The following is a 9625-nucleotide window of genomic DNA, read 5'->3' on the forward strand; positions in this document are numbered from 1 at the left end:
CCCAGCAATTTGTGCATGAGGTAAGCACTCTGCCGACCGTGTCCTCAGCTCCTGGGCGTGTTTCTGAGTGATGATAGAGTGTCTCTTAGATTATTCTGCAGGCCTGAGGAATGGACATCCTCCTCCCTCTTTCTCTCTTCTCTTCCTGTTTTCTGTGTAGTACGGGGGTGAAACCCAGGGCTCTTCCATGCTGAGCAAGCGCTCTCCCACCAAGCCATACTCCAGCCTTTTGGCTTTCTTGCTGGCTTTCACAACTTTCACTTGCTGAAACCAGGTAGGCTCCCAGATGCATGATGTCATGGATCCACAGGAGAGGCTGAGAGTCCTAGGCCTCTTCCATCCCAGAGGCCGTGCCCAGTGCCTTAGTTACCTGTGCCTCTGGATGCCCTTCTGTTCTCTCCTCTCTCTAGATGCCCTTCTGTTCTCTTCTCTATCTAGATGCCCTTCTGTCTTAGTTACAGGGCCTTAGTTAGAACGAGCATCGCAAACAGACCTGGATCTGGGGTGCTAGCTCTCATTGTCTGACTGCTCTGGGAGTCCTGGCTGAGACATACATCTTGGGGACACTGTCCTGGGGGAAGACAGTCAGGATGTGAGACAGTGAGATGTGGCTCGGACCCTCTCAGGGAGACACACACCTGCTTCTGCTAAGGAGTTAGAGCTGCCAGGGGGCAAGGCAATTAGGGTAGGCCCCTCCCAGGTTCTCAGTCTATCGCTCTTGCCTACAGAGAAGAGAGGTACGGGGGGCTCCACCCCAACGGGGACTCCGATGGGCCGGGTTGGGGTGGAGCCCTGCCGTGGCCACCATCCCCTTCACATAGTAGGTCTTGTCCCTCTACACCTGGAGGTCAAACTGTCTTTCTCAATTTCATCCCCTGTGGGTCCTACTGAGAGACATCTTCCAGCTGGATTTAGGATCGATTCTCAGCGGGGTAGCCTTGCCTCCAAGGCGGCCTGGATGGCAACCCAGGGCAGGGAGCAGTGACTCTTTCCTCAGGATCTGCCAGTATCAAAACTGGCAAATCCCTGTGTCTGCTCAGCCAGGGCCTTGGGGGAAGGTAGTGGTGGAGGAGGGGCAGCTTCCGGTCTCTCCACAGCTGTTGCTGGGCAAAACTCCGCTCCCACCTCTGCCATTGGTCGGCCTTTCTCTGCCTGGCAGAGTGGGAGCAATGCCAGCCCCTCGGGAACCCTCACCCAGGCTGCCCAGTGGAGGCAGCCCCCGAGGCCGAGAGCTACCCTAAGTATCCCGCACGGGGTCAGAGCCGAGAGGGAAGCTCGGCACCAGTTCCCGTGGCATCTCCTGCTCCTGCCCACTCCTGCCTGTCGTCCCGGCTCACTCTCCTCCACCCAGGACTCACTGGTCCCCAGTGTCTGTCTCACTGAACTAGTGTGGGCCCTCTGGCCTGCTTCCCAGATGGCGATGTACAGCGGCTGTTGCTCTAATATTTGTCTCTGACTGTGCTGGAGCTGGGGACTGTCAACTCCCAAGGGCAAGCCTGCCTATTGTGTTCACAGCTTCATGCTTCTGTGGTGCAGAGCTTGGCACACCCTGCACAGCTCCTGCTATAGGCAGCATTTGGTGATATTCAGTACCCAGTACAGCTCCTGAACACTTAGTACTCGGCAAAGTACTTGGCATGGGTCAGGTGCCTGGGTACTTACAAAGTGCTTTTGCAAACCTCTGTCACCTGTTCCCATAGCCTATGAGTTCTTCATCCCACTAACAGGTGTGGATCAGGCCCAGCAAGGGAGGGCTTTGACTGAACTCCCAGCAAGAACCAGTGTTGTCAAGGCAGGACCTCACTGCAGTGTCCACAGTCTGTCTGTCTGTCTGTCTGTCTGTCTGTCTCTCTCCTTCTCCCTCTCTCTCTGGGGTTTTCCATCATCCCATCTGCTGACCAAGTCCCCAACAGTCATTACAATTTCAATCCCTGGGGAGAAACCTTGAGCAGAAGCCAGCTCTTGTTTTTCCAGGGAAACTGTCTCATCATAGATGCTTTAGTGCCTAGGGAATGCTGGGAAAATCCCTAAGAAGCCAGGCCCCTCCCCATAATTGTTCTAAAAGGAGCACCATCTACCCCGGGAACACTCCCCAGGAATAATCGCTAAAGGGCCTAATTTTGGAGATAACCACCATTATGAACGTCTCATTACTTTAATTAAAGTCTCATCCATCACTGGCGTGTGCTTCCTGGAAGCGAGGGGGCTAACCAGGCAGCCGGCAGCACCAGAGAGAGGCAGTCATGTGCACTCGCTCTTAGCCCATGGGCTGACAGCCAAACCACCCACCAACGCCCACGTCCTCCTGTGCCACCCCGAACCTGTGTCCTTCCCACCCCTCTTCTACCCACATTGCCTAAATGTGCTGTTGCCCCTGGTGAGAAAGACAGAGATGCCAGATGCTGAAATGGCTACCAAACAGAGCTCCAGGGCACACAGGAGGCAGGTGATGATGGACAGCTGCTCGTCTGCTGGGGCAGAGAACTGGGCCAGACCAGATCTGGTTTTGTGGGTTGGGATATCGGGTTGCATCTGAGCAGTGGGAGTCAGGGTTGAATTTGCCTGAGCATGAGGCCTTACCTCTATGGGCTTCTCACCCAGTCACACCAGGGATGGCGTTTATCAAATTAGGCACAATAAGAAGTTAACACAACTCAAAAATATGAAACAAATTTATACTGATATACTGTATCAGAAGCCATGTACTGTGGGCACTTCCATGTCTTAGTCAGGGTTTGTATTCCTGCACAAACATCATGACCAAGAAGCAAGTTAGGGAGGAAAGGGTTTATTCAGCTTACACTTCCACATTGCAGTTCATCACCAAAGGAAGTCAGGACTGGAACTCAAGCAGGTCAGGAAGCAGGAGCTGCTGCAGAGGCCATGGAAGGATGTTACTTACTGGCTTGCTTCCCCTGGCTTGCTCAGCTTGCTTTCTTAAAGAACCCAGGACTACCAGCCTAGGAATGGCACCACCCACAATGGGCCCTCCAACCCTTGATCACTAATTGAGAAAATGCCTTATAGCTGGATCTCATGGAGGCATTTCCTTAAGGGAGTCTCCTTCCTCTGTGATAATAACTCCATCTTCTGTCAAGTTGACCCACAAAACCAGCCAGTACATACTTTTGATTCTTTTAGACAGGTATTAGGTGGTCTCGGCTAGACACAAACTCACCAGTAGCTGAGGATGTCCTTGAACTTGTGTCCAGGCTGCCTTCACTTCCCTCCCCGGTGCAGGGATGACAGACATGTACCGCCACACCTGGTTTTACACAGTACTGTTGTCCCAGGCCGCTCTCTGTTGTCGTGATAAAGACTGAGAACAAAAGAAAATTGTGGAGAGAGGCTTTATTTGCCTTACATGCCCAGTCAAGTCCATCAGTGAGGGAAGTCTGGGCAGGAGCTCAAGGCAGGGACCAAAATGCAGGATCTGAAGCAGAGGCCATTGGGGAATACTGTCTCACTGTTTGTTTCCTTACCCCCAGGACCACTATCCTGGGAGTGGCACTGTCCCCTGGCAGTCATCAATCAAGAGAATGTACCCCAGGATTGCCTACTGGCCAGTCTCATGGAGGCTTTGTTAGTTAGGGTTTCCATTGCTGTGAGGAGACACCATGACCAAAGCAACTCTTATAAAGGAAAGCTTTTAATTGGGCTGGCTCACAGTTCAGAGGTTCAGTTCATTATTGTCATGGTGGGAAGCGTGGCAGCAGACAGGCAGACACGGTGCTGAAGGAGTTCTAAGTCTCAACAGAGAGAGAGGAGAGAGAGAGAGAGAGAGAGAGAGAGAGAGAGAGAGAGAGAGAGAGAGAGAGAGAGAGAGACTGGGCCAAGCCTGAGCATCTGAAACCTCAGAGACCACACCCAGTGACATCCTTCAATAAGAACACACCTACTCCAACAAGGCCACACCTCCTAACAGTGCCACTCCCTATAAGCCTATGGGGGTCATTTTCATTCAGATCACCACAGAGGCATTTTTTTTCAATTCAGGTTCCCTCTTCCAGATGACCCTGGCTGTGTCAAATTTACAAAATATTAACTAGCATAGTTGGAGAATGAACACAGGCCTTATGCATGTTAGCAACCACTCCAGCATCTGAGCCATATCCCCAGCCCAGGAAACAGCTGGGTGGCAGTTGGAAGGAGAATGGACCCTATAGGCTCTTATCTTTAAATACTTGGTTCCCAGTTGCTGTAACTGTTTGGGAAGGATTAGGAGGTGTGTCCTGGTTGGAAGAGGTGTGTCACTGAAGGCTGGCTTTGAGGTTTTAAAAGCCCAGGCCAGTCCTGGTGACCTCTCTCTGCCTCATGCTTGTGGATCAGGATGTGAGCTCTCAGCTGCTGCTCAGGCACCATGCCTGCCTGCATGCTGCCATGTTCTCTACCATGATGGTCATAGACTCCAATCCTCTGCAAATGTATGCACCCAAGTTACATGTTGTCTTTTATAAGTTGCCTTGAGCATGGTGTCTTATTGCAATAATTAAAAGGTTACTAACATAGTACTGTAATCATAACTTCCTGTTGACCTCAAGTGATTGAAATCACTGACATCAGAGGCTTGCATGAAGGTCAACCCACCCTTAGCCTCACCATGTTACGTTTCCAATTGCCTGCAAGGACTATAATGCTGCCTCATGGTGCTGGACACTGAGAGGAAGGACACTGTGCTTCTCTGGTAACACAGGCAGATTTTGAGCTCTATACTGTCTGATTCCAGAATATTCTACCCAGGCTCTGATGCCATTCACTTGACGGGCACACTCACTGGGCTTCCAACCATACTGTATCTTAGTTGTTTTTCTCATCCTTGAGACCAAATGCCCAGCAAAAATAATGGGGGGGGGGCTATTCTGGTTCCCGTTTTGAAGGGATATAGTTCATCATGTTGGGAAAGGATTGGCAGCCACCAGCATGAGGTGGCTGCTCACAGTGTCTGCAGTCAGGGAACAGAGATGCATACGGGAGCACATTTCCCTTTGGATACAGCTCAGGACCCCCTCACCCCCACCATGTGCCCCGAGATGGTACTCATTGAACCCCTGGCATTGTGGGCTTATCTGTGAGGTAGATCAGCCCATGCCATGATTAACTTGCAGTCCGTAGCTTGGCGATGAGCCAGGTGGGTATCTGTCCTTGGCTTGTGCAGGCTGCTCTTTTTGTGTGTGTGCGGCTTGAGTTGGCATCTCTGATGAAGACTCTTCTCCACAGGTGAGGACTACACTTGCCTCTTTCAGAGTTTTCTTTCTCTTCAGTGGCCATGTGATGATGTCCTGTCCCGCTCCAGAGTCTGCCTCTATCCAGCCACCCCTGCAAATGTTGGCAGCTTAGCTGGTCCACAGGCACTAAGGAAATGAATCAGGGGAGGTAGTGAGTAAAGGCCCTCCCTTCGCCAGGGTTAAACAACCCAGGCTGAGGTGGCCGAAAGGTCCATTTAACCACACCGGTTAGTGATGGAACCTGTTAGCAAGATTGAGGGTGCAGTGGGAAGAGTCTGATCCTGCTGCAGGCCAGCCTCAGGCCAGTACTGAGCTAGCTGATGGTAGCTCTGGAGGCCATGTCTGCAGAGACAGGAGGGCTTGAAGGAATCTTTGGGCCTTGGGTCAACTGAAAATAGTGTGTACTCTCTCCCTTGGAGTCTGCATCCCAGGCAAGAAGATGTGTGCTCTGGACCCTATAAGGAAGGGTCTATAGTGAGCTTGCTGTAGACTAGAAGCAAGCTGGAGAAGTCACTGTGGATCAGAAATGCCCTGGGTGGGAAGAACTGATGTCCTACCCCCAGACTGTGGGACACCCTACATCTCACAGAGAGGTAGACAACTGGGATCTTCTGTGCCAGCATCTGTGATGAATCCAGTCAGCCCAGTCCTTGCCTGACTGAAAGACCTACTGGTCGCCATGTCTCCCCCAAGGCCAGCTGCCCTCCTTCTTGCCCCAGATGCTACACATAGTGAATGCAGTCCTTCAGGTGCAGATCTCTGGGTGTGCCCTGGTCTTTAAGCTTCCTCAGGTTCAAAGGGAGGGCAAGCAAGAGATTTTTCTAGGTGGCACTGTGACACTTAGTGTTAGCATTTGAAGAGATCAGAAAGACTCTGCTCAGAAGTAGATCAGTTCACTGAACCGCCCTCCCCGAAGTCTCATCCATTCTTCCAGGCAAGGCCTCTGAGAAACCCTGCTTAGAACACAGGATCGGCTGGGCAGGTTATGCATGGCCTGCTCACACCCATCAGGCCCTCATCAAGAACAGGATCATGAAGTAGCCCTGTCACTCCCCCAAGACTTGGAAGAGACAAGGTGTTGGCTGGGGTTGGCACTGGGCCAAGGAACAGGTTGGGCCTAGTTGTAGAACCTTTTTAACGACTACCCAAGAACCTGAAGGCTATTGTCTTCCCGGGAACACTGGCTGGGAAACTAGGCCAGTGAGCTTCAAGACAGTGGGGGTCAGTCATTGTCACCCTTGCTCCCGTGGGGGTTCAGTACCACTCCCTATCCCCCAGCTGCTTTTAACCTGATGTTTAGTTCTAAATACTTTCTACCTATGGTGGGTCTTTTTCTCACAGCTCAGTCCTACATGAAAGACCCTCTAATCCCCTTCTCCCGTTCTGGCTTTTTTTTTTTTTTTTTTTTTTTTTCTTTTTCTGAGACAAATCTCCAACTACCAGCAGAGCCCAGGGCTATGGTCACTTCCACGTAGTGGGGCTGGTTGATGGAGTCTGGTCGGTCTCATCTACTTGTCACCCAGGCACTGGACTGTTCCTGTGGGTGGTGTCTCCTGAACTGGGCTCTCCAGGCTCCCTCTCTCCTGGAGATTGCACTGCACACTCACTCTACACCACAGAGTCAGTGCCTCTGAACAAAGCACAGCTCTCAACTGAAGCGACTACTTTCTTCTGTCGAGCCAGTAGCTTCAGGGTCCAAGAGACGCCCCAGCTGGTAGAGTGTCTGCCTTCAAAGTCCCAGGACCTAAGCTCTAGGACTGATACAGAAGTGAGCTGTTGTGCTATGGACTTTAGCAAGACAGGAGACAGAGGAAGACAGATACCAGGTGCTTGCTGGCTGACTAGTCTATTTGTTGGCGTTCCAGGCCAACGAGAGACCTTGTGTCAAGCCAAAAATAGAGTTAGAGGAACAACTGAGGTGCTCATTGAACCACAACACATGCATGGAGCATTCTTGCGTCGAAACATCATCACACATGGGTACATGGCATGCATATGCACATACATGCACAGACACCAGTGTAGGCCCAGGGCTCTGTCCAGCACTCAGCTCTGTCAGCTACAGTATGACATTTAGACTCCCAGACAGTCTTGTCTTAGCAGACGGCCTCTGGCCAGTCCCTCTCCCACCCAGGGACAAAGGTTTCTACTGTTGCCTCGTCTTTCTGGTGACCTTTCCTCCCAGGCTGCCTGTTTCTTCAGCCTACAGCTCAGCAGAACAGTCACTAAGGTGGAAAGTTGCAGGAGGGCTGGCTGGCCGCCTGGCACTGTTTTGAGGCCTCACATTGCTATCTGGAAACCAGCCACAGTGGGAATATTTATGCCACAGTGCTGGGCGGGCACTACAAAGCAGGGCTTTCCTCCCACCAGAGACCTGTTTGTTCAACCAGTCACACTGCGGGGTCCTATAGTGGCTCCTTTTAGTGAGAGATGAATGTAGTTGTCCAGGGCAGCCTGCTCTGCCACACATGGCTGTCACACAGCAGGTGTCTTTACATTGGCTTGAGATGACTCAACTCTTGGCTAACTGAAGAGCGCCCTTTAAAAATAAATACTCATAAACTGAAGAGAACAAGGGTCCCACACAGAGCCTGTGTGCCCCGTTCGGTGGATGGGCAGCAGCCCCAGGCAGCGTGGCCAGTTATGGAATTTGATGCTGTTGAGTTTTCTCTAGTCTGGATCCCTGGGTCAACCTTCCTGAAAGTTGGGAGCTTCCAGGTAGTGTGAGCCTGAGACAGAAGGAGAAGGCCCAGCGTTCCCAGGCTGGGTTTCATTTTTAATGAGAAACAGGTTTTTGCATGCCAAGATGGCCTGGCTCATCCTGGTCGTCTGCTCCCTTCAAAACGCAGAACGTCCTCAAGAATCAAAAGCCCCACTCTGGTGTCCCAGGGTGGGAAGAGTGTGCACCTCACACTAAAATACTTCCTCTTTGCTTGCTTGGAGAGAAGTCTAGAGACCCGATGTCGTGCTGCGTCCCGTCAGCTCTAACATACGCCCGGGACATAATCGGGTCACCTCTTTATCCCTTCCATCTTGAATCCTGCAAACGTTCTCAAGGCTGACTGGTTACATAAGGGCCAGTAGCATGGCGGACTAGGATAATTGGTAACAAGCACACGTTGGCTGGGGAGTGGATCCGGTCTGTTCTGGCACCTTCAGAACTCCTGCGGCCAAACACAAGCACCACGTGCCTCAGCCCCAGCGGCATAGAGCTGAGCTGACTCTTCCTTGACACAGTTGCATAAAAGATTCAGGATATAAATTTGAACAAAGGTTAACCATTGCCAGCACAAACAGCCCTCACTGGTTGCTCCCCGCCCACACAGCCCGCTGCCTATCCAAGAGCAAATAGGTGCGCATCCTAGGCCTGCCCCTCCCGGCCCCCAGAAATAGGACTCCTTTCTCTCACCTTCTGCCTCTGGAACCATCGGAGAGCAGAGCCCATAGCTATGGCTCTTGGGCGCCTGGCTGGAATTACTCTAGGTCTCAATTTGACCAAGACTCAGAGAAATAGGAGTGTGAAAATGGAGTAAAGACAGCGGCTCTCACTGAGTGGACATACAGCGGCCCTCCCTGAGTGGACACTACTACAGCGGCCCTCCCTGAGTGGACACTACAGCGGCCCTCCCTGAGTGGACACTACAGCGGCCCTCCCTGAGTGGACACTACAGTGGCCCTCCCTGAGTGGACACTACAGCGGCCCTCACTGAGTGGACACTACAGCGGCCCTCACTGAGTGGACACTACAGCGGCTCTCACTGAGTGGACATTACAGCGGCCCTCCCTGAGTGGACACTACAGTGGCCCTCACTGAGTGGACACTACAGCGGCCCTCCCTGAGTGGACACTAATCGGTTTTCTACTCCGGTTTCTGTTGCAATCAAACACTGACTCAAAGCAACTCGGGGAGGATCAGACTCATTCTTACACTTGCAAGTGACAGTCCACCATCAAGGGAAGTCAAGGCAGGAACCTGGAAGCAGGAGCTGAGGCAGAGGCCATAGGGGGAGGGTGCTTAACGGCTTGCTCCCCATGACTTGCTCAGCCTGTTTTTTTGTACAACCCAGGACCACCTGCCCAGGGTGGCACTGCACACAGTGGGCTATGCCTTCTCCTATATCAAAGTAAAGAAAATGCCCCATGGACAAGCCTGTGGACCAGTCTCATCTGAACAGTTCTCCAGTTGAAGCCCCTCCTCTTCCCAGGGGACTCTAGTTTGTGCGGAGTTGGCAAACACTAGCCAGCATGTGAGCATGCGTGTATGGGCTACTTGTTATCAGGCCTTTGCACTCCGACTAGACTGTAGAGCTAGAGTCCTGGGCGCTCAGCTTCTGGCAGAACATGGCTGCCATAGTCCCATGAGCTGCAGGGCAGTTGCTTTGCTACGGGGACTTGTTTTG

The sequence above is a fragment of the Arvicanthis niloticus genome, chromosome 6 (genome assembly GCF_011762505.2).
Source record: "Arvicanthis niloticus isolate mArvNil1 chromosome 6, mArvNil1.pat.X, whole genome shotgun sequence".
In the NCBI taxonomy this organism is placed as follows: Eukaryota; Metazoa; Chordata; class Mammalia; order Rodentia; family Muridae; genus Arvicanthis; species Arvicanthis niloticus.